Source organism: Nomascus leucogenys, chromosome 5 (genome assembly GCF_006542625.1).
Source record: "Nomascus leucogenys isolate Asia chromosome 5, Asia_NLE_v1, whole genome shotgun sequence".
Taxonomy (NCBI): domain Eukaryota; kingdom Metazoa; phylum Chordata; class Mammalia; order Primates; family Hylobatidae; genus Nomascus; species Nomascus leucogenys.
The window spans coordinates 138,160,646-138,187,266 of record NC_044385.1 but is presented as its reverse complement, the minus strand read 5'-3'; positions in this window follow the sequence as shown (position 1 = coordinate 138,187,266).

Sequence of the window (26,621 nt, the reverse complement as noted above, 5' to 3'; positions counted from 1 at the left end):
TGTGTGTGTATCTGTGTCCAAATTTTCTCTACTTACAAGGCTAACATCACAATGGATGAAGGCCGACCCCAAGATCCTCTTCTTAGCTTGATCATCTGCTTTGACCCTGTTTCTGACTAGGGTCATGTTTGCAGGCACTAGGGGTTAGGGTTTCAGCATCTTTCTTGGGGCACAGTTCCACCTGCAGCAGAGGCTCCTGCCTCTGCATCCATTTCCCAGAAGGCTACCGTGACATGCTTCCAAGAGGCTGCATTTCTTCATATTATTCCAAAATACCTTACAATAATTGTACATTTATTTATTTATTTATTTATTTATTTATTATTTATTGAGACAAAGTTTCACTCTGTCACCCAGGCTGGAGTGTGGTGGTGTGATCTTGGCTCACTGCAACCTCCGCCTCCCAGGTTCAAGCGATTCTCCTGCCCAGCCTCCTGAGTTGCTGGAATTACAGATGTGCGCCACCACGCTCAGCTAATTTTTGTATTTTTAGTAGAGACAGGGCTTCACCATGTTGGCCAGGCTGGTCTCGATCTCCCGACCTCAGGTGATCTGCCCACCTTGGCTTTCCAAAATGCTGGGATTACAGGTGTGAGCCACCACGCCCGGCCTGCACTTTTATTTTTGATATTAAAATTCTCCAGATTCTGTACTCTCAAAACGCTGAGATCCCTGGAGCTTGCAGGTTCCTGGGGATGGAGAGGCAGTGGGAGGTGGCATGGGGAGGCTGTGTGTGGCTGTGGTTGTGGCCCCTGCAGTGCTGGCCCACAGAACCCCTCTAGGGAGGCCCTGGTGGAAGCTTAGAACAATGGGTTGGAAGTGGCTCCAAAATCCGGCCGCAAGCTGACCCCAGTGTGTGTTGGCTGGAGGGAAACAGAAGCTCCATGTGTTCACCTGGCAGGAGCAGCTGCGGGTTCCCAGTGCATGGGAACGGTCCTCTGAGACCACGCGGGAGAGAATTAATTACACACTGGCTTTGACGAGCTCAACAGTGGGAAGACAGCGTTCATTCTCTCCCTTCTTTCGTCCTCTCTCAGAAAAGCTGAGCATCACAGACCGTCCCAACCACCTCCTTTCTGGTACTGACCAAAACCAGGTAATGATCGCAGGGAGGGAGGATGCTGAGTTTGGCAATTGGTGAATGGGAGCTCGAATGAGGGAGCCTTGGGATGTGACTCATTCACATCTTCTCTGCTCTGCTCTGAAATCCCAGCAACTTTATTACATTTTCCCTCACATCAGTCCACTTAAAAAACTCCTCATTTGGAGTGAGTGGGGTTAGAAACAGAGGCGGCAGTCACCACTGGAGATGGGGCCCTCGTGAGGAAAGCAGATGGCACCATCAGGAGAAAGAATGTTCAAATCTGACCGGCGGAAGAGAACAGGGAAATGCTTTTAAAAATGCTCGGGTGATTGTGGGGTCTTTAATTCTCGATTCTCTGGGCATCACTGGACCCCCGACATCTGAGAACGCTGCTGGGCTCCTGAGAAGTCACAATTGCTGCCCAACGTTAGTTGTTTTCTCTGGGCTCAGGCCAGAGACGTTTCTCTTCCCACATTATCCTCAGCTTGCAGCCATGATTCTCTAAGCAATGAACAGCCTTAATTATTTTTTTTTAAAAAGCGAAGAAAAATGCACATGATGCCCTGCGCATTGTTCACCTGCGTGGGGGCTTGCAGGGGGGTTTGCTGCCGTTTTTATTACACGAGAAGCCCCAGTGCAGTGGGCACGGCCAGTGAGAACGAGTGGAAATGTGAGAGGACCCTGCACATGAGCTTCTATTCCTTACACCTTATACAAAAATTAATTCAAGATAGATTAAAGACTTACATGTTAGACCTAAAACCATAAAAACCCTAGAAGAAAACCTAGGCAATACCATTCAGGACATAGGCGTGGGCAAGGACTTCATGTCTAAAACACCAAAAGCAATGGCAACAAAAGCCAGAATTGACAAATGGGATCTAATTAAACTAAAGAGCTTCTGCACAGCAAAAGAAACTTCCATCAGAGTGAACAGGCAACCTACAGAATGGGAGAAAATTTTTGCAACCTACTCATCTGACAAAAGGCTAATATCCAGAATCTACAATGAACTCACACAAATTTACAAGAAAAAAACAACCCCATCAAAAAGTGGGTGAAGGACATGAACAGACACTTCTCAAAAGAAGACATTTATGCAGCCAAAAAACACATGCAAAAATGCTCATCATCACTGGCCATCAGAGAAATGCAAATCAAAACCACAATGAGATACCATCTCACACCAGTTAGAATGGCCATAATTAAAAAGTCAGGAAACAACAGGTGCTGGAGAGGATGTGGAGAAATAGTAACACTTTTACACTGTTGGTGGGACTGCAAACTAGTTCAACCATTGTGGAAGTCAGTGTGGCGATTCCTCGGGGATCTAGAACTAGAAATACCACTTGATCCAGCCATCCCATTACTGGGTATATACCCAAAGGACTATAAATCATGCTGCTATGAAGACACATGCACATGTATGTTTATTGCGGCACTATTCACAATAGCAAAGACTTGGAACCAACCCAAATGTCCAACAACAATAGACTGGATTAAGAAAATGTGGCACATATACACCATGGAATACTATGCAGCCATAAAAAATGATGAGTTCATGTCCTTTGTAGGGACATGGATGAAACTAGAAACCATCATTCTCAGCAAACTATCGCAAGGACAAAAAACCAAACACCGCATGTTCTCACTCATAGGTGGGAATTGAACAATGAGAACACTTGGACACAGGAAGGGGAACATCACACTCCGGGGCCTGTTGTGGGGTGGGGGGAGGGGGGAGGGATAGCATTGGGAGATACACCTAATGCTAAATGACGAGTTAATGGGTGCAGCACACCAACATGGCACATGGATACATATGTAACAAACCTGCATATTGTGCACATGTACCCTAGAACTTAAAGTATAATAATAATAATAATAATAATAATAATAATAAAGATCAGCAAACGGCCGCTCACTCGGGGCTGGGTAACAGATCAGCCTCGAAAGTAGCAGGCAGGATAAATAGATTCTGTGTCAGTGAGTGGACAGGGGGCTGCTCAGGTGAGGATTGGCCGGGCCTTCATGGGCTGCATGCACCTGTGAGCCCAGTCACATGTGGGCTGCGTTTCAGTAAACTCTGTGTGCCCTTCAGTGACTCCTGGGGTTAGCAGGTGGCGCTGAAAAAAAACTATGATGTTAGGACATCGTGGCGCTCACCTGACTGCAGCAAATCACCTTTCATGTATTTTTGCGAATGGCATAGCACAAACACTGGCTGTCCTGGGAGAGGTGCCCACCGAAGGCAGGCTGGAAGGGGTTTACCATTGTGTACCCTGTGCCCTAAAAACGTGTGCCAGGTGCAAACGCTACCTGCCTAAATATAAGTCAACAAAATATAAAACAACAGTGGAGGCCACATTCCGTGTAGGTGGCCTCGGAGGGGGCAGGATGGGCTCAGAACCACCTGTGTAGTAACTTGCATCATTAACTGGCTGGACAGCTGGTGTGAGTCCAGGTAGAGCAAACCAGGGAGAGGCTGGCACGGGAGTGTTTTCTCCAGCGTGTGTACTGGATGCGTTCTTTCTAGGCTAACCTGATGTCACTGTTGGGCCAAGTGCCCCATCCAGGGATGCGGGCAGGCGGCTGAGCTGGCCAGGGCACACCAGATGGCAGGTAGGCCAACGACCTGTGTCTTGTTTGGAATATAAATGCTGTTTTGTGTTGTAAGTGCCTAAAAATAAGGCCCAGTTTTACGTGCTGCCTTGACATCTGGTGAGACTGGGAAGGCCTCCAGGGGCTCACCTGCAAGCTTCTCTCTCCACCCTGCAACTGTGGATGAGGGGCCAGGCAGCCACCTCCTCCCCAGGGATGGGCACAGGGCCTGCTGGTCCCAGAGAAGCCGCCTCCATGCTGTCAGCCCCAGAATGACTCAAACAAGCCCGTCACACCTTTTTCAGGACCAGGGACCCACCATCTCGTTCCTATGGAGCCTACCGCCCATGGTGCCTGAGGCTGTGTCTGTCCTGCGTGGAGCCCGGTGTGGCCTGCATGGGGGTGTGGGTCCTCCTCCCTGAGGCTGTGTTGGTGAGTAATAACCTATGCTGACCATGGGTGACTAGTAACCAGTGCTGACCATGGGTGACTAGTAACCAGTGCTGACCATCAGTGAGTAATAACCTGCACTGATCTTGTCTGTGCAGCGTGTGGTGGTGGGTGTTTGTCTCCATCATCCTAGGGTGGGAATCCTTCTCCCACCAATGGGGTAAACAGGAAGTGGACAAAACAAATCCAAATGAAGTCCTTTAACTGCAACATCAGAAACAAAAAAACGAGTTGAGAATAACCCAATGTATTCCGTGGATACATTTGTAGTGAAGTTTGGTGGCTTGCTTAGAATCCCAGCTCAGTGTGGCCACCCGGTTTGTGAAGCGCCGAGCTCCCTGGCTCTGCACACATTCCTTCCCCTCAGACCCACTCACGTCTGTTTCTTCTGCTCCTTTTTCTCCGTCCTGTAGATGGTGGCATTTCTCAGGGCTTTGTCCTCGACCCCCTTCCCTTGCCACCCAACCTGCCTCCTTGGGGCCTTCACGCAGGCACGTGGTTTCTGCTTCTTCCAGCGCCGACGGTGCCCTTCCCGGGAGTGCTGGCCGTGGGCAGAGCCTGTGCGCCCGTGCATTCATGCCTCGCCTGTTCGGTCCTCAGGAAGTGCGGTGGGCAGGGCATGAACCAGCCCCCGGTACGCAAGTGGAGAGAGAGGCTGGGAGAGAGCCGGTGCCCTGCCTAAACTCACACAAGCAGGAAGAGGTAAGACCAGGGTTTGAACCCGGGTGGGTGAGACGCAAATGTCTGAGCTCTTTTTGGAATTTTGTCTTCCTGGATGTTCTGTGCAGGCACAGCCTGTGTGGGGAGAACCCCACCCCAGACCCCTCCCTGACTTCCCTCCCAATGCCCACTTCCCTCTTGGACTCAACCACCGGCTTCTCCACATGCGTCCAATCACCGTGACCAAAACTCCGTTTCTCCGTCTCCCCTGCAGACCAAGCACCCTCCAGGCCCTGTTCCGTTTCCCCCAAGGTACTCCTGTCATCTGTGGGTTTTTCTGTTTTTTTTTTTTTTTTTGATAAAGCATTCTGAAATAAATCAAAGCCACCATAGAATTTCAGATACCATCATCACACTTTTTAATGTGAATAATAATTCATCTAATACTCTGCTTCACATTCCTCCAATTATCTTAGAAATACTGTTTTTCCTGTTCATTTGCTCTGTTTTTCTGGAATGGCTTTTTGTGCCCCTGTGACTATTTGAGTCTATGACACCAGGTGACCCCACCCTAATGTGTGCTAAAAATTTGATGTAGAAAATAAAATAATATTCAAAGCAAAGGGACATAACCTTATACCAGTGGTTCTCAACTGGGGACAATTTTGTCTCTGGGGATACTTGGCAATGTCTGGAGACATCTTACATTGTCACAGTGCAAGGGAGCTCCTAGTATTTAATTGTAGAGGCTGTGAGGTGCTGCCAAACATGCCACAAAGTACAGGGCAGGCCTCGCAAAGCAAAGACTCATCCAGCCCACGATGTCAATTGTGTGGAGGCTGGGAAACTGGCCTAGAAGCGTCACAGGACACCGACCACAAGCCCACACAAAGGAGGACCTCTCTACTTTTGTTGTTCCTACTGTTTGTTGAACATTTACTAAATGCCAGTCAGTATCCTACACACTCTGGATACAACACCTCATTTAATCCCAAAACAACTCTGAGAGTCATGTATTCCATACCATTACCCCCATTTTATAGATGAGAAAACTGGAGCCCAGAGAGGGTAAGCCCATCGTCCAGGATCACCAAGCTCAGGACAAGAGATCACAACACTGGCCTCAGAAGAGACTCACTAGCACCTCAGGAGCAAGTGTTAGAGGAAGGCGAGGAGGAGGGAGAGGAAGAACGACGAGCTGACTGCAGGAGGGGTCTGGCTGAGCTCCTGCCTGGAGGGGGGCACTGCAGCCTGGGCAGCAGCAGGAGCTGGGGCTGTGTGTGTATGAGTGTGTGTGTGATTGGGAGTGTGCGATTGTGTGTGTATGATTGTGGGTGTCTGTATGTGTGTGATTGTGTGAGTGTGTGACTGTGTGATTGTGTGCGAGTGTGATTATGTGTGTGTGTATGAGTGTGTGTGTGATTGTGAGTGTGCGATTGTGTGTGTATGATTGTGGGTGTCTGTATGTGTGTGATTGTGTGAGTGTGTGATTGTGTGCGAGTGTGATTCTGTGTGTGTGATTTTGTGATTGTGTGTGTGTGGTTGTGTGTGTGATTTTGTGTTTGTGTGTGTGGTTGTGTGTGTGATTGTGTGTCTGTGTGTGCATGTGCACATGCACGCTCACAGGCACGTGTGCTCTTCTGTGGTAGTCTATAATAGCAAAAAGCAAATTAAAAATGGGGCTTCCTAAAATCCATCAAGAAAGGTCTGTTCAGTAAAGAACGGCAACCCTATGGAATCCAGTCAGTTCCTACACAACAACTGAAATGAACAAGGTATGTGTATGGGCACCGGCACAGAAAAAAAAGGTACCATGTGTTGTGAGAAGAACTAAATGCAGAATAGTTCCATTCTGAATACACAGGCAGTCCTCACTCTGCACAGTGGGGCCAGAGCCTAACCCTGGCCATGCCAGCTGAAGCCGGGCAGAGTGATCTTTGTCGTCAATGGGGACATTCCAGGTGTTCAGGGACCACTGAAGGTGGTTAAACCATTAAAAACTCTCTTACTGTCGGTTATCCTGTATAGACAGTGCAAAATAATTATATATTTGTAATATTTAATATTTATTTAGTGCACTGTAGTTTAAAACAGTGGAAATGCTGGGAAATAATGTTTTGTTTCTTTGTTAAAAATTACCAAGAGCAGGGCTTGCTTTTTATCTCTCTGTGTAACTTACAGTCTAGAGCGGGCATGTTTTCTATGCCTTGGAGAATTCTGATTCCTTTCTCAGTATTTTGCTCTTTGCACTCTTAGGGCCAGGAAACACGAATGTTCCTTTCGCGTGAAGTGTCTTGCCAGCCTCATTTGCCCGGGATGCCTCCATCCTGTGACAGTCACTGCCCTCATCACACTGACACGATTCCTCCGAGCTGCCCAAGGGCAGTGTCCCTCGTATCACAGTTGTGCTTTATTCTTAAACCTCGTTTCTGTTCAGTTTGAGTTTCCCTTTCCTTGTTACCAGTTTCCAGTTCTTTGGTGCACTCTGTCTTTGCCAGCCAATCCCCTCTCTTGAGAACGCATCTTTGTACAATGCCGTAGGGGTATCCCTAGGAGACGAGGAGGTGGCACAAGTGCATGCTTTGCTGTTTGTGCAAGAACTCGGTGACAGACACAGCTGTAACTTATGACTGAGGAGCTAGCACTGAAGTTTGTATTCCATGCAATTATTTGTAGCTCATATACCATGGTAAGTGAAATTTGGGAAACTGGTGTTATTTAACTAAGCTGAGATAACTGAAATTTCTACACGGGACAATTGTGCAAGGAGGGTGCTACACAGGCACACAATTACACAGTCCACAAATGTGTGCATGTGTGTACGTGCAATGAGAGAGACTGGAATTAAGTTTCATTTCCTAGGATGCAGTTGCTATGTTTTTTTGGCTTGCTTCGGTTTTTTTTTAATCATATACATTCTTTCTGTTTGCACTTTTTTTTTTAAAAAAAAACAACAAGCATGAGTTAGTTCTATAGTTTAAAAAAATCTTGTAAACATATGTAGAGGATGAAAATTTTTTTCAAAATTTTTAAACTGAATTATTAAATAAAAAAAATCAGGGTTAACTGTCAGTTAACCAGAAAATTGAAATAAGCAGGTGATTCTGTATCATTCTGTATCTATTCAATGAGAAATAAAAGATGTTTCTCTGTGTGTGTCTCTCTGTGTGTGTGTATGTCTGTGTGTGTGTGTGTGTCTCTCTCTGTGTGTATGTCTGTGAGTGTGTCTCTGAGTGTGTATATCTGTGTATGTGTGTCTCTGTGTGAATGTGTATGTCTGTGTGTGTGTCTCTGTGTGTGTGTCTCTGTGAGTATGTATGTCTGTGTGTCTCTGTGTGAGTGTGTCTGTGTGTGTGTGTATGTCTGTGTATGTGTGTCTCTGTGTGTATGTCTGTGTGTGTGTGTGTGAGTGTGTGAGTGTGTGAGTGAGCACATATGTATGTCCAGGAAACTAAGTGCTGAGCGAGCAGAGATGTCCTTACTCGGGCAGGCTGGAGGGCAGTGACCTCCCTCACGTGCAGACGATGGGGCGTGGTGGCCTCTTGGGGTCCTGCCATCAATGACCAGCCCACAACTCTCACCACAGCCCCAATCACCTTTACTGCTATTTACTTAATATTTTTTTAGGTTGACTTCAAATTGGCTCATTTTTTTTGTACTTAACAATAATACTTGGGAAATCATCACTTTAAAGTGCTAGTTTTAGGGTTTTTTTTCCCTAGTACAGATTAGAATAAATTTATAACCATTAAAATAAAAAATGTTCCTTTGGGGACCAGCTAAAATCCCTACCACAGGAGGAAATAAATGCAGATGCCATGGAAACACACCTGTAGGAGAAGTGGAGCCAGGTGAGTGGCAGAGCGGCTTCCCCGCAGGCGGGGACGCTAACGGATGCTGGAGCCCCAGCCCAGGGCTGTGCCTGCCAGAGCTCCGGCTCTGAGTCTCCACCCAGCAGGAAAATCCAATGAATAGGAATGCTCGGAAAATGAGGCATTTGTGTAGATCTTGTATTTTTTTCCTGCATAGCACAATTAACCCAGATCTTATACTTTTTTCCTGCTTAGCACAATTAACCCAGATATGATTCTTGTTTTTGAGAGGTGCTGTTAGAAATCTTCGTAAAATATGTGAGGACATATTTTTTTCTGCCTTTGTGAATATGAAAAACACATTTCCTCTGTTTGGCTTGTTCTAAATCTCATAGTCCTGTGAGCCATCACGCTGGATGCCCGTTCTCGTTATAAAATGCTGAGATGTGTGTGCAGGAGGTAGAGGACACTAGTTTGAATTTCTTTATTTATTTTCTTTTATACTTAAAAAAGTACCTGGTGTCTGCAATTGATCTGATGGCCGGGTTTTGCCTTAAAATCTGGCCAGTGCAGTCTGCGCCACCTGGGAGGTGGGTTCAGGAGCCTGTCAGAAACGCGAGTCTCAGGTCTTTCCCAGGCCTGCTAACAGAACACGCACTTCGGCACCACGCCCGGGTGTTGCCGAGGCATATGGAAGTTTGAAAGGCACTCCTCTAACACGATCTAGAAAAAACGAAGTCAAATGGGGAGGGGAAACTGCTAAAACATGATGGTAAAATATTGATAATTGCCGGATGGAAGGTTGCATGGGTTTTCTTGTATTGTTCTCTCTTCTAACTGTGTAAAGGATAGGAGTTAAAAATAAACCCCTAGTATTACCTTGTTTGGTTCTTATTTACCTATTACTGCCAATAGTCAGTTTCCCTAATAAAAAAGTAAATTCTTCTCTTGCATGTGAAATCACAGTTTATTCAGGTATGAATCCTCTCTGGTAAATCCGAATTTTACTGTATGTTTAATGTGATAAATGAAGGATTTGTTAAACACTCAATGAATTGACTAGGGAAAAAAATGAAGAATTCAGCCCACTTTTAAAAACTGATAAAGATCTAGTGTTTATGTTATAATAATGATAATAATGCAAGAAGGCTTTCCTCCTATTTTACTTCTTCATTCCAAAAACACTTCTTTAGTGCTTACCTTGCAAGGTGCTTTTTACACAGTTTACAAACATTAGTCCATAGGATTTATTCACTCCTCAAACTTACCCTGTGAGTCAGGCCACCTAGAAACACGCAGGGCCGAGGACAGCACAGCATGTCTGAGCTTGCTCCCAGATTTCCTCGGCCTGATCATTGCACAGAGACCTGAAGCCAGGGAGCCTGCAGCCCTGAAGGGGACACTCAGTGGGTACAAAGCCCTTCCCACCTCCAAGCCCTCAGGAGCTGATGGCTGCCTGGCAGGTGCCCTCACTCAGCAGATGGAAACAGGAGAGCCCTGGGCACCAGCTGGCTTGGAACGCACAGCTAAACCCTTTAAGTGCACAGCTAGGGGAAAGCTAGAGTCAACTGACGGAATTCAGGAAAGCTTTTAATTTAATCATCAGCCTTTCACCAAGAAAACAAAACAAACAAAACACACACACACACACACACACACACACACGTAAAGATGAGCCTTGGAGCTGAGAAACCAGAGCTGATATTGCAACATCTGCAAGGCAGCCTGAGCCTGGAGGAAGTTGCACTGGGGAAAAACACCCATTGTTTCCCCAAACTTATGGATTATGTTGACACTGGGGGATTGTTTTTAGGTTGGGAAATGAAAAGGTTTGGTGTTTGTGAGGGCTCCCTGGTCATGCCTGCAAGATGGTAGAAATGGGAACGGACCCCAATTGATGGGCACTAAGACGAGAGTGGCAAAAACTGGGCAGGCAGAACCACTGGCAGCAGTGTTAACATTTCATTGTTCACAGCAGTTCACATTTCCACTCCTAGGAATTCATGCTACAGAAACACTCCCTAAGTGTAACACCTGGGAGATAACGCTCATCACAGCATTGTTTGGAAGCATTGGGAATGATTATCAAAAAAAAAATTGGAAGTAACTCTAATGACCCTCACTTACAGAATGGTTAAAAAATAAATTACACGGATTTTGGAGGGATCATGGCGGACAGAAGGCATGACTAGATTGCAGCTCCCACTCAGATGGACAGAGCAACATGCGTTGACTTGCATCATGAACTTTTGCTCCAGAACTACTGCAGGAATAATTCAGGAAAGCCGAGAGAACCCACTGACCCTCTGAAGGAAGTGGATTGCTCCTGCAGGACCCAGGAGACACCCCAAATACTGTGAGTGCCCAAACTGTGGAAGCAGGAAAGGAAGATCGTCCACCAAACACACACCCTCACGGGGGAACCTGAAGGTCTAGATCACGGGAGAAGATTCTGACTTTACCCGGAGCTGAGTCAACTTAGAGAGCTGAACGAAATACAGGGGTAGAGGAAGCAGCAGGAAAAGCCTTGTGGAGTTGCTGGGTTCCCAGGGAAGCCATTTCTGACTTGTCTCACAGGGCTACCTGGGGAGGGCTGCCAGTGGAACTGGGAAAAGGCCACAGGGAGAAGGAAACCTCCAATTGAACTTTGCAACAATTCCAACTGAACCAGAAGCCTCCTGGACAGAATTTAGGAGAGGGTGTGAATCCGGTGAGCAGACTCCACAGGTGGGGAAGCACAAAAGCCTTACTTGCTTTTGCAGCTGGGAGGCTGGGAGGCTGGTAGCCTAGAGTGAGTTCTCAGCCCTGCTTGCCCACTGCCTGGAAATAGACATGGTCCTGTTGTGGAGGGCACGGTAGGAGTGAGATCAGCCTTCTGGGTTTCGTAAGAGCTGGGTGAGGCCTGTGACAGCCAGCTTTCCTCCACTTCCCTGACAACCTGCATGACACAGCAAAGGCAGCCATAATTCTCCTAGGAACATAACTCCATTGACCTGGGACCCACACCCCTATCTCCCACAGCAGCCACAGCAAGACCTGCCCAAGGAGAGTCTGAGCTCAGACACACCTCGCCCTACCCCCACCTGATGGCCTTTTCTTACCCACGCTGGTAGCTGAAGACCAAGGGAATATACTCTTGGGTGTTCTAGGGCCCCACCCACCACTTGATCCTCTCTATACTACCGCAGCTGATGCTGTCTTGAAAATGTCACCTGCCAGCAGGAGGCCATCCAGCACAAAAATAGTGCATTAAACAACCAAAACTAAGGACCCTCACAGAGTCTATTTCACCCCCCTGCTACCTCCACTGGAGCCAGTACTGGTATCCACAGCTGAGAGACGCACAGATGGCTCACATCACAGGACTCTGTGAAGACACCTCCCAGTACCAGCCCGGAGCCTGGTAGACCTGCTAGGTGGCTAGATCCAGAAGAGAGATAACAATTGCTACAGCTCAGCTCTCAAGAAGCCACATCCCTAGGAAAAGGGGGAGAGTACTACATCAAGGGAACACCCCATGAGACTAAAGAATCTGAACAACAGTCTTGAGTCCTAGACCTTCCCTCTGACAGAGCCCACTCAAATGAGAAGGAACAAGAAAACCAACTCTGGTAATATGACAAAACAAGGTTCTTTAACACCACCCCCACCAAAAGAAATCCACACTAGCTCATCAGCAGTGGATCCAAACCAAGAAGAAATCTCTGACCTACCTGAAAAAGAATTCAGAAGGTCAGTTATTAAGCGAATCAAGGAGGCACCAGAAAAGGTGAAGCCCAATTTAAGGAAATAAATGTTTAAAAAGAGAAATGAAACGAGGGGAGAAATCTTCAATGAAATAGACAGCATAAATAAAAAGCAAAACTTCAGGAAACAATGGACACACTTATAGAAATGCAAAATGCTCTGGAAAGTCTCAGCAATAGACTCGAAGCAGAAGAAAAAATTTCAGAACTCGAAGACAAGCTTTTCGAATTCATCCAATCCAACAAAGACGAAGAAGGAAGAAGGAGAAAATATGAACAAAGCCTCCAAGAAATCTGAGATTATGTTAAACGATCAAACCTAAGAATAATCGGCGTTCCTGAGGAAAAAGAGAAATCTGAAAGTTGGGAAAACATATTTGGAGGAATAATCGAGGAAAACTTCCCTGGTCTTGCCAGAGACCTAGACATCCAAATACAAGAAGCTCAAAGAACACCTAGGAAATGCATCACAAAAAGATTATCTCCTAGGCGCATTGTCGTCAGGTTATGTAAAGTTAAGATGAAGGAAAGAATCTTAAAAGCTGTGAGGCAAAAAGCACCAGGTAACCTATAAAGGAAAACCTATGAGACTAACAGCAGATTTCTCAGCAGAAACCTTACAAGATAGAAGGGATTGGGGCCCTATCTTCAGCCTCCTTAAACAAAACACTTATTGGCCAAGAATTTTGTATCCAGTGAAACTAAGCTTCATAACTGAAGGAAAGATACAGTCTTCTTCAGGCAAAGAAACGCTGAGAGAATTTGCCACTACCAAGCCATCACTATAAGAACTGCTAAAAGGAGCTGTAAATCTTGAAACAAATCCTGGAGACACATCAAAACAAAACCTTTTTAAAGCATAAATCTCATAGGACCTATAAAACAAAAATACTAATGTAAAAAAGGCACACACACAAAAAAACCAAGGTATACAGGCAACAAATAGCATGATGAATGGAATAGTACCTCACATCTCAATACTAACGTTGACTGTAAATAGCCTAAATGCTCCACTTAAAAGATGCAGAATCACAGAATGGATAAGAATTTACCAGCCAACTATCTGCAGTCTTCTAGAGACTCACTTAACACATGAGGACTCACATAAACTTAAGGTAAAGGGATAGAAAAAGACATTCCATGCAGACACCAGAAGCAAGCAGGAGTAGCCATTCTCATATCAGACAAAACAAATTCTAAAGCAACGGCAGTTAAAAAAGACAAAGAGGGACATTATACAATGATAAAAGGCCTTGTCCAACAGGAAAATATCACAATCCTAAATATATATCCACCTAACACTGAGTTCCCAAATTTATAAAACAGTTACTACTAGACCTAAGAAATGATATAGACAGCAACGCAGTAACAGTGGGGGACTTCGATACTCCACTGACAGCACTAGACAGGTCATCAAGACAGAAAGTCAACAAAGAAACAATGGATTTAAACTATACCCTGGGACAAACGGACTTAACAGATATTTACAGAACATTCTACCCAACAACCACAGAATATACTTTCTATTTATCAGCACATGGAACTTTCTCCAAGATAGACCATATGATAGGCCACAAAACAAGCCTCAATAAATTTAAGAAAATGGAAATTACCCCAAGTACTCTCTCAGACCACAGTGGAATAAAACTGGAAATTAACTCCAAAAGGAACCTTCAAAACTATGCGAATACATGGAAATTAAATAACCTGCCCTTGAATGATCACTGGGTCAACAGTAAAATCAAGATGAAAATTTTAAAAATTGTTCAAACTGAATGACAATAGTGACACAACCTATTGAAACCTCTGGGATACAGCAAAGGTGTTGCTAAGAGGAAAGTTCATAGCCCTAAATTTCTACATCAAAAAGTCTGAAAGAGCAAAAGCAGACAATCTAAGGTCACACCACAAGGAACTAGAGAAACAAGAACAAACCAAACCCAAACCCAAACCCAGCAGAAGAAAGGAAGTAACCAAGATCAGAGCAGAACTAAATGAAATTGAAACAAACAAAAAAATTACAAAAGATGAATAAAAGAGAAAGCTGATTCTTTTAAAAGATAAATAAAACGGATAGACCATTAGCAAGATTAACCAAGAAAAGAAGAGAGAAAATCCAAATAAGCTCAATTAGAAACAAAATGGGAGATATTACAACTGATACCACAGAAAGACAAAAGATCATTCAAGGCTACTACTGACACCTTTACATGCATAAACTAGAGAACCTAGAGGAGATGGATAAATTCCTGGAAAGATACAATCCTCCTAGCTTAAATAAGGAAGAATTAGATACCCTAATCAATAACAAGCAGTGAGATTGAAATGGCAATACAAAAATTACCAACAAAAAAAAGTCCAGGACCGGATGGATTCACAGCTGAATTCTACCAGACATTCAAAGAAGAATTGGCACCAATCCTATCAACACTATTCCACAAGATAGAGAAAGAGGAAATCCTTTCTATTAAGCCAGTATTGCCCTAATGCCAAAACCAGGAAAGGAAATAACCAAAAAAGAAAACTACAGACCAATATCCCTGATGAACATAGATGCAAACATCCTTGACAAAATATTAGCCAACCGAATCCAACAACATATCAAAAAGGTAACCCATCACGACCAAGTGGGCTTCATACCAGGGATGCAGGGATGGTTCAAGATACACGAGTCAATAAATGTGATACACAACACAAACAGAATAGGAAACAAAAATCAAAAACAAAAATCACATGATCATCTCAATAAATGCAGGAAAAACATTTGACAAAATTCAGCACTCCTTTATGATTAAAACTATCAGCAAAATCAGCATATGAGGGACATACCTCAATGTAATACAAAGCCATCTGTGACAAACCCACAGCCAACATAACACCAAGTGGGGAAACGTTGAAAGATTTCCTTCTGAGAACTACAACAGGACGAGGATGCCCACTTTCACCACTTCTCTTCAACATAGTGCTGGAAGGTCCCAGCCAGAGCAATCAGACAAGAGAAAGAAATAAAGGGCATCCAGGCCGGGCGTGGTGGCTCACACCTGTAATCCCAGCACTTTGGGAGGCCGAGGCAGGCAGATCACGAGGTCAGGAGATCGAGACCACGGTGAAACCCCGTCTCTACTAAAAATACAAAAAAAATTAGCCAGGCACAGTGGTGGGTGCGTGTAGTCCCAGCTACTCGGGAGGCTGAGGCAGGAGAATGGCATGAACCCGGGAGGCGGACCTTGCAGTGAGCCGAGATCGCGCCACTGTACTCCAGCCTGGGCGACAGAGCGAGACTCTGTCTCAAAAAAAAAAAAAAAAAAAAAAAAAAAAAAAAAAAAAAAAAAAAAAGAAATAAAGGGCATCCAAAATGGTAATGAAGAAGTCAAACTGTCACTGTTTTCTGATGATGTGATTGTATATGTAGAAAACCCTAAAGACTCCTCCAGAAAGCTCCTAGAACTGATAAAAGAATTCAGCAAAGTTTCTGGGTACAAAATTAATGTACACAAATCAGTAGCTCTCCACCAACAGCAGCCAAGCTGAGAATCAAATCAAGAACTTAACCCCCTTTACAATAGCTGTAAAAAAAAAATAAAATACTTAGAAATATACCTAACCAAGGAGGTGAAAGACCTCTACAAGGAAAAGTACAAAACACTGCTGAAAGAAATTACAGATGACACAAACAAATGGAAATACATCCTATACTCATGGATGGGTAGAATCAATGTGGTAAAAATGACCATACTGCCAAAAACAATCTACAGATTCAATGCAATTCACATCAAAATACTACCATCATTCTTTACAGAACTAGAAAAAACAATCCTAAAATTCATATGGAATCAAAAAAGAGCCCACATAGCCAAAGCAAGACTAAGCAAAAAGAACAAATCTGGAGGCATCACATTACCTGATTTCAAACTATATTATAAAGCCATAGTCACTAAAACGCATGGTACTGGTGTAAAAATAGGCACATAGACCAGTGGAACAGAATAAATAACCCGGAAATAAACCCAAATACTTACAGCCAACTGATCTTTGACAAAACAAACAAAAACATAAAGTAGAGAAAGGACACCCTATTCAACAAATGGTGCTGGGATAATTGGCAAGCCACATGTAGGAAAATGAAACTGGATCCTCGTCTCTCACCTTATACAAAAATCAACTCAAGATGGATCACTAACTTAAATCTAAGACCAGAAACTACAACAATTCTAGAAGATAACTTTGGAAAAACCCTTCTAGACATTAACTTAGGCAAGGAATTCACGACCAAGGACCCAAAATCAAATTCAACAAAAAGATAAACAGCTGGGACCTAATTAAACTAAAGGGCTTTTGCACAGCAAAATGAATCATCAGCAGAGTAAACAGACAACCCACAGAGTGGGAGAAAATCTTCCAATCCATACACTGACAAAGGACTAATATCCAGAATCTACAAGGAACCTATATATATATACATATGATGGAATACTGTAATACATATGTGTATATATATATAGTGCTATACTACTCAGCTATAAAAAGAAATGAATTAATGGCATTTGCAGCAACCTGGATGAAATTAGAGACTATTATTCCCAGTGAAGTAACTCAGGATTGGAAAATCAAACATCGTATGTTCTCATTCATAAGCGGGTGCTAAGCTATGAGGATGCAAAGGCATAAGAATGACACAATGGACTTTGGGGACTCAAGGGGAAAAGGTGGGAAGGGGGTAAGGGATAAAAGACTACAAATTGGGTGCAGTGTATAATGCTTGGGTGATGGGTGCACCAAAATCTCACAAATCACCACTGAAGAACTTACTCATGTAACCAAACGCCACCTGTTCCCCAATAACCTATGGAAATAAAAAAATTTAAAAATGTAAAAATAACTCTGAGTTCATAGCTCATTTAAAAAGAGATGGTGGGTATATCTGTACAATGGAATACTACTCAGCAATAAAAAGAAACTCTTGATACTGGCAAAAACTTGGACAGAGACCTCAAGGACATTAAGCTAAGTCAAAAAAGCCAGTCTCAAAGGGCATGTGCTATTAGATTCTATTTGCATAACATTCTCAAAATGACAAGATTATGGAGACGGAGAACAGATGAGTGGTTAGGGGTTAGGCATGGTTAGATATAGTGACATGGCTGTGCCTATAAAGAGCTAGCATGAAGGAGATTTTGTGACAATGTAATTGTTCTGTATCTTGATTGAAGTAGGGGCTGTACGAATCTACACATGGGATAAAATGGTATAGACACAAACATGGACTGTGCCCATGTGTATTTCCCAGGTTTGATACTGTACTATCATTACGTAAAATGTAACCATTGGGGGAAACTGGGTGAAGGGTACATGGCACCTTTCTGTATTATCTTTGCAACTTTGTGTGATTCTATAACCATTTCAAAACAAAAAGGTAAAGACAAGACAAAAAATTACAAAATCATTCAGACAAGAAATATGATGCAGGCATTAAAAATCAAGAGTAAAATGGGCGCGGTGGCTCACGCTTGTAATCCCAGCACTTTGGGAGGCCGAGGCGGGCGGATCACGAGGTCAGGAGATCGAGACCACAGTGAAACCCCATCTCTACTAAAAATACAAAAAATTAGCCAGGCGTGGTGGCGGGCGCCTGTAGTCCCAGCTACTCGGAGAGGCTGAGGCAGGAGAATGGCATGAACCTGGGAGGCAGAGCTTGCAGTGAGCCGAGATTACGCCACTGCACTCCAGCCTGGGAGACAGAGCGAGACTCTGTCTCAAAAAAAAAAAAAAAAAAAAAAAAAAAAAAAAAAAAAAAAAAAAAGAGTAAAATGGATCAACGTGCTGATGTGGAAGGACCACTACAATGTATGACGAAGCAAAAAATCAAGTTGTGAAGCTGTGTGGAGGATGCAATGCCATTTTTGTTTAAAAACTGGTAAGATACGTTTGGGAGGTTGAGGCGGGCGGATCATGAGGTCAGGAGATTGAGACCATACTGGCTAACGTGGTGAAACCCAGTCTCTACTAAAAATACAAAGAATTAGTCAGGCGTGGTGATGGGGGCCTGTAGTCCCAGCTACTTAGGAGGCTGAGGCAGGAAAATGGTGTGAACCCGGTGGGCAGAGGTTGCAGTGAGCTGAGATCGTGCCACTGCACTCCAGCCTGGGCGACAGAGTGAGACTCTGTCTCAAAAAAAAAAAAAAAAAAAAAAAAAAAAAGTCGTAAGATAGGATAGCAAACAAATAGGAAAAAGATTTGAAGGGAAGCACATGAGGTTGCTCCCCACAAGGACCCTAGGATAAAAGTCCACGGTGGGCATCCACAGGCGGGGCCACAAAACGCTTCCTGAATTTTAATTCTGTGACTCATCTGAGGGATCTTATGACCCATGTTTACTCTACCTGTAAAAAATTGGATGGTGTTCACCTCAGGGAAATAAATCAATGTCTACAAGGAACATGTGGGTCTAAAGGAAAAAATCAGAGAAGACACAAAGGCAAGGCCGGGTGTTTAGAGCTACTTTAACCACTTAGGGTTGCAGTTTACAACAAAAGTCACAAATAATGGGAAAATTAGAAGCACAGTTATTAAGTATTTTAATTTGCGTGTCTTATTTAATGTGACTTTCTTTATTCTTTATTTTAATGACTAAAATAATCAATGAAAGTTAACTCTCCCTTTCTCCCTTTTCCCTTCTTCCCTTCCTTCCTCCCTCCATGCCTCCCTTTTTCTTCCTTCCAACTTTCCTGTCTTTCCTTCCTTCTTCCCCCTTCCCCATTTATTTATTTGTTTCTTTCTAAGATAAAGCCTTCTATGCATGTTTTTCTCCTGTTAGTTCAAAAATGGCAGTGAAGGAGGAAATGGAAAAGAAATTGGCCCTGGAGTCCACTCCTGTGATTGCATCCAGGGTCACACTGCCCGGTGGCAGTGGCCATGTGGAGCGCTGCACCTGAGATGAGATAGTAAGCTGCAGAGGTAGCAGGGGCTGGGCCCCCACCTCTGGCCCCCACCCCTAGCAGTTGTCCACAGGTGGATGCCGTGATCCAGAGAGACAGATGGCAAAGTGCCTTCGCAGCCTAGGAGGGCTGACTTCTGACCTGCGGCCATTGGGATGAGACTCAAACTCCCACTTCACACTGGGCTGGAGAGGCCAGGAACAGCCCAGAGCTCAGGACCCTCCCACCCTCCCCGAGACAGTCCCTTCTGTCTCCGCCATTCCCCCAGGGAGCACCCCTCCTTGCCTCTCCTGATGATGATGTCTTGGCTGCAGCTCTCTTGACCACATGAATGAAGGCCCATCTTTTTATCTGCGTTTGCCAGGGGCACTTCCGTGGAGGGCTGTGATGCTGAACCAAATCCTCCCCTCTGAGCTGGGCACAGTTTCAGGGCAGGCAGGCAAAGTCCAAAGAACTGTGGCCTCTGAGCTCAAGAGAGATGGGCCAGATGCTGCAATCTAGGGATCTTCCCACTGTTTTGTTGGCATAGAAGTTCAGTTAAGCAGAAATCAGTAAGAAGGGAGTGACAGCATAAATACAAATCCATTCTGAAAGGCCCTAAGCAGCACCATGAAACAACCAGGCAGGTGGTTCAGAAGACCCAAGGCCCCAGAGTGTTTTCCACATTAAAACAGGGAGCAGGAATGGCGTGTCCTACAGACCCCGGTTCTCAGAGCACTGGCTGATGATTTCCAGAGAGAGAAACCTGAGCAGGAGCGTGTCACCCCTAGGCTGGGATTTGGATATTGCAGCCCCTGGGAAATTATACTACAATAAAACGGATCACATTCTATAACCAGCAATTTCAAACTGTGCATTCCAAATTGATATATTCTACACACATAAAAGGATCTGATTTGGGCTCCGGAATCCGCCGTGTGCCTTCTGTTTGCTGCACAATGCCACCTGACTCCCTAAAAAGCGGCTGAGCCTTTTTTTTCCTCCTGCACCTGCTTAGCTTCAGAAATGTCAGACACACGTCTCAGACAGTTTGGTCTAATGGTGGAGCTGCAATCAACTGACAATGTGGTGCACCAGGAGAGAGTAAGGTGCGGGAGAAGGGAAGGCTGGGGCCGTGCAGATGGGCCTCGGGCAGAAAGCACAGCAGATCCAACAACCTGATGCCTTGGTGCCTGCACCAAGGAAATAGCCCCATTCTCCACCATCATCCCAGCTCACCGAGAGCCAAAGCATTAAGAATGTGCTTTGAGACTGGAAGATTAGGGGAGCTTTAAGAATAGTAATGCATCCAGATGAGGACCTGGATCCCAAGTAGGATGAGAATTCCTTCTATTGATGCAAAGTGCTCCCCAGGATGAGTTAACACTTGAAGTCAGTATCACAGAGGAGGGAATGTAGTTTTCACACATATTCAAGCCACACAGTGAAAATACCACTCAGATCTTTAGTCCGTGTAATCCTGGGAAAGTTGCTGCAGTTTGACGACCCTAAATTTCCCCATCTGTAAAATGGGGTCATTTTCAGTCCCTCCCACAGGCGGTTGCAGTGAGGGTTCATGATGAAGTACTCACAAACAGTGCCCGGAACCAACAGTAGCTGCTGCTGCTATAGCTCTGACAACTGTGGTGGCAGCCATCTTTCCTTAAGGATTGATATTTTAGAGAAAATACTGCTGGCGTGTTCTGCTCAAGGCCAAAGGCCCCCAACACGAATATCATTCCCACTTACCTAAAGAGACACAAGAACACTTTCTCTAAAGGGCCCCGAGCTACTCACAGGCTGTAACAGCAAAGAAGAAACCTACTGGAGTTTGAATTTTTCTTTTTCCTAAATAGAAATATAAAAGGATCAAACTGCTTACTTTTAAAACCATTGATAAGAACAGAAGCCCCATGCGCGGAACACAGAATGGCAGTCGTGCTTTTGCAGTTTGGGATATGCAGCAGGTGGGGAGGGGGAGGCAAAAGGGCACGAACTGGGAGACTAAGGCAGGGGCTGGAGATGGGGGGCTGACGGGGTGCAGGAGTGCACCCCAAGCAGAGGCCGGCTCCTTCTAGTGAGCCTTGCCAAAAGGCCTGGGAGCAGACGGGCAGCAGGGCTCTGCCGGTCCGGAGGGAGCCTGGTACCACACTCGCCTGCCTGCAGAGGAACAGGCTTCCAACACTTTCCCTGACCTCCCCATTTCACAGTTGCTCTTTATGCCTGATTTCCTCTTTAAATTGCAAACTTATTCTAGAAATTCAGGGTTATTTGTTTTCTCATGGAACTTGAAAGATTTTGCTCAAATTATTTTCTAGGGAACCTCAGAGATGTCAGTCAACTGTACCCCTTCCACCCCTGCTGGGCCCCTGCTCCGCTGTATGCCCACAGGTGTGCTCCCGAAGCTCAGGTGACCTCACGCATCCCCAGCCTCCTCCCAGCTGCCCGTCCTTCCCCTTTCTCCACTCACGAGGTGGCGGCTCCGTAGGCTCTGTGTTGCTGGTGTTTATATATTTATGTTATGTGCATGACATTACTTCCCTTGAGGGTGGAAGCCTCATGTCACCCCTGGAGTCTCTCCCCTCTTTCCTTTGCCTGTTGGGTACAATACATGCACTGAGCTTGCCTGAAAATACTGTAAAAATCAATCATTAGATACACGTGGGACCTGTTTGTGAAATGTGGTGACCCCAGGAGGTCTCAGCCACAGCTATTTGATGGGAAGGGGCATTCACGGGGATCTCCCCTTCCCTCTCTGTGGCAGGGAACGGTCAGGGAGAGCAAATTGCAGTTCGTGAGCCAGGAGCACTGAGGCGAGGCACAGACGCGCAGGTGCCGCACCGCAGGGAGTTTCTCTGCACACTCGGAGCAGCCATGCCCTCCAGAGTGAGTAGGGTGGAAAGCGAACACCGACGTTCCCATGTTCACAGACTAGCGGTTATTTGTGAGTCTACTGGCATTGTCAGAAACCACCCCGTTTTGAAATAATAGCCTTGCGTGCGTTACTCTGCACCTCTTTCCAACAATACTGAAAAGGTAAAATGGCACTTAGAAGTGTATATAGGAGTTCTACCTAACACCTGCCACCCCCTTCTGCTTCCAGAAATAGCGCTTATTTTGATAGTGACGTCTTTTTGCTTATTTATTTTTGAGACAGAGTCTCGCTCTGCCACCCAGGCTGGAGTGCAGTGGTGTGATGCTGGCTCACTGAAACCTCTGCCTCCTGGATTCAAGCAATTCTCCTGACTCAGCCTCCTGAGTAGCTGGGATTACAGGCTCGTGCCACTGTAGCCTGCTTATTTTTGTATTTTTAGTAGATATGGGGTTTCACCATATTGGCCAGACTAGTCTTGAACTCCTGACCTCGTGATCTGCCTGCCTTGGCCTCCCAAAGTGCTGGGATTACAGGCGTGAGCCACGGCACCCAGCCTGCTTATTTTTAATACTGACAGAATGTCTTCGATTTCAAGGGAATCTTGCGTACTGAGTTAAGAAACAAACCATTGACTTCCGTTATTAAAACCAAATGTGAGGAAGATATAATTGCTTACTTTCCTGCTATACTTATGACGGAGTTAGGTGAGAAATGTACACTTTAAAATATGATTCCCAAAGTGGACATCTTTCCTAGGCAAGAACATTCTTTGGACCTGGAATTGGTCCTAGAAATCTTGAATGCATGGGTTCCTTGAGGACTCCAACAGTCTTTAGTGTGCCCCTTCCACTCCTGCTGTGACTCTGCCCAGCTCTATGCCCACGGACATCCACCGGAGACCTGGTGGCCTCATTTGTCACAGGCCTTCTCCCGGGCACAGTGTAACACGCCCACAATAAGTGTTCGCGGGACTGGCTCTATTGAACAGCATCCCACATTCTGGTGATCTCTGCTTCTGTTCCATAAATCGGTTTCTGGGAGGAATGTGGCTCAGAGAGGACGTTTCCTTTCTCTTTCCAGGTGAATGCTTGGCCACAAGGCTCTTGCTAAACCAGAGCTACCAATCCTGGTGTGGGGGGCACAGATAGAATGGGCACTCTCTCCCGCCCACCATCCCCCAGAGCCCTCTTCTTTGGAACGTACAGAGGTGCGGGCAGTCACGGCCCAGGTGGTGAGCTCAGCCTGCGTACTCCGAGGCTGCACAGTGGTCCAGAGAGGAGCCAGGGGCTGTGTGGTCCAAGTGGACAATCTGCAGTTCAGATCCAGTGCTGTTCCTGAGATCAGTGGGACTCTGTATTGGGAGTCGCTTAAGATGTGTAGATACTGTGATTGAGAGGAGGCTTCACACAGGCGGGAGGTTCGCACAGTGTGGTTCCTGGGCCAGCAGCAGCAGCTTCCCTGGGAGCTCCTGAGACATGCAAGTTCTCAGGCCCACCTAGACCTCCTGAATCAGCAGCTCCAGGGAAATGGCCCAGCAATCTGGGTTTTCACAAAGCCTGCTGGGTAATTCTGATGCATACCTAAGGTTGGGCACAAGTCTACCCCATCCCCTCCTTCAGGAAGAGCGATTTGTGTTTTGCTTTGTTTGTTTGGAGAGGGACCCCACTCAGAACCGAAGAGGTCATTCCAGGTCTCCTGTGAGCAGCCGGCCCCAGGGTGAAGCCTGCTTTCAGACTGCTGGACGGGAAGGTCTGCCCTCTCTCGTCTCCAGGCATGCTGCCTCTCCCTCCACTCTTCCATCGTTAGCATTCAAGACATGAGTGGTTTTGGTTTTTCCTGATCTTTCCACACGAGACACAGAGGAGGACTCAGACACCATGTCCAGTACCAAGGTGTCAAGGGAAGCCAAGAGCCACTGAAAAACCTTTCGCTGCATGAGCTTGGCTGCTGACCTGTCACATGATGCCAAATGTTCACAAGGAGAAGATAAAATTAGTCATTCAAGGCCAAATTCAGGGCTAAGACTCCTCCGAGTTGATCTGATGATGTCCCCAGGCTTGCCATAAGACGTAGTTGCTATGGTGATGGTGGGAGATAGAATTTGGAAAAAGACTGTAAGTTGTTGCAGATGAAGAAAGGATTCTTATGACTTAAAAATCCTTGGTTAGAATATAGTCAGGTGACTTCCACTGCCTGCTTCCCATAACTGTCATAACACAGATCAAAATTTTCTAATTTGTAAGCCAAAGCAGCATCTTACTACGTTAGCCCAAGACCCCAAAAGACCAAAGCTGCAGAAACAAGAATCTTTGCTCCAACACCACCTTCACAGTGAGTTAACTGTGATGCACGATCTTGCTGTCTGCAGGGTCTTTAAGCGACCGTGATTTAATGGATGCGAATCGCTAATTGCTTTTCAACATCCCAGGTCAGGGCTGCTCTCAGTTTCACACGTTGCGATGGAGAGGACGATCGCAATGTTTCAAAAGGATTTTCACTCAATAAGCATGAAATTACATTTAATTACAAATTTAATGTAAATGAATGTAATCAGGTAATTAGAATGCGTACTGGCGTGATATTTACAACATGTAGCAATGCACTTATGATGTTGTATAAAATTATGTTAGAAATTCTTATTGAACTTTGTAAAAAAAGGCACTGTTCAGCGAAAGCAGATGATTTTAAAGTTCAACATCTTGATCACTTCAACATTTCATTTATGAAATGCTGTGTTTAGCCAATACTTTTAACAATTTGCTAAATATGTTTTGTAAAAATCAAACAATTTCATAGTTAGTGGAGTGCTAAAAAAGCCCTAGGATCTATTCTCTTGGCTGCATATAGCTCAAACAGCTGAAACCATTTTAAAAAGATGCTTCATTATAAATCATTGAAAATAGGAATTCAGAACAGAAACGCTGACACGATCCTTTATTGCAAATGAGGGACTTAAGTACCGCCAGATTCCTGAATGTGACCAAATGACAGCATTCGGCGTGTCTACTTGGGCAGAAATGCTGCCGACGGTTCTCTTGGAGGAGGGCCTGTCTACATGGCTGCAATCCAGTTGCTTCTGTGTGAAGTGACGGGGCTGAAGGGACCCCTGTTCTTCCCAGTGAACCCCTGTAATCACCCTGATGTCGTGTGGGGGTTCTCAAAAGGTGCCTTCCAGGACTCCCAGGTCAGCAGAATTGCCTTAGTGGCTGCTCTGGGGTGCCTCATGCAGCCTGTGGGTGGGACCTGGGTCCCCGGCACCCTGGCCCTTCCTCAGCCAGACCAGCTTCACCCTTCGCAGTCTTGCAATGGGCTTCCTGTATGATTTCATTAGAAAAAAAGGGTATGGATGGTGAAAATGTTCAAACATTGCTGTTATTTGAAGGAATCATCATCGGATTACACTAGGGTTTGGGGCTCAAATTGGGCCAAGGAGGGTAGGAACAAGGGCTGCCCTGGAAAGAATGCAACTAAGCGTGTCCGGAAGGTTAGGGAGGCCACGGGTCAAACCCAGAAAGGTTAATCAGTACAGTCAGGAACAAGTAGGTGTTGCAGTGTGGACCACAGCCGTGATCTCTAAGCTACCTCGTGCAAGCAAAGGCCAGTGACTTTCATAAAATAAAGTTCTGGATCTTCAGTTTCCTCGTGCTTCTTTTCTAAGACCAATGTGCTTTGAAAGGTGCCTGCTGTCTGCCAGTTCTCCCTTCTCTCACACTAAAAAGAAAGGCAAACTCTCACCTGCCCTTAGTTCACCAAGGTGCATCGTGGGGAGCAGAAACCTCTGGGAGGGTGATCGGAGAATACATTGGTCCTGAGGGAAAGACCGTGGAACAGAGCAAAAATACTGGAGGTGGGAAGGCTATGACCCTTCTGTCTGTCTGTCCATCCATCATCTATTTTTCTATCTGTCTGTCTATCATCTACTTACCTACCTACCCAACTACCTGTCCATCCACCCAACTGTCTATCTATATCTCAGAGTCCGAATTCAAAGAAGACTGTGCAGGATCATGTATTAATACACATTAACTAAAAATGAAGTCAGACTGTAATTGTTAGGGCTGTTTTCAAACAATTGGGTCCTTCTTCTGGGCACTGATGACATTTTACTTTCTTTCCTCTCTGAATCCAGGGCTATGACTGGTCTTGGGCACTACAAAGCCATGAGCAGAAGTGACACATTACTTCCAGCATGAGCATTCCACTCCTTCTTGTGAATGTGGCGATCATAGCCACATGTTGAGAAGCCTCCCTTAGCCGAGCTCTCTATGTCCCTGGTGGAGCTGGGCCAACCTCTGCCAACCCAGGCATCCAGGCTGAGCTGCCTTGAACCTGGAGGCCTCGTGAGATATTGTGGAGGTTTGGGGTTATTACGTAGTATAACGCAGCATGCCCTGACTAATGAGGAAATTACATCTGATCGGCATGTTGATTTGAAAATGAGGATTGAATTTTCTAATTAATGTATAAGGTGAACATTTT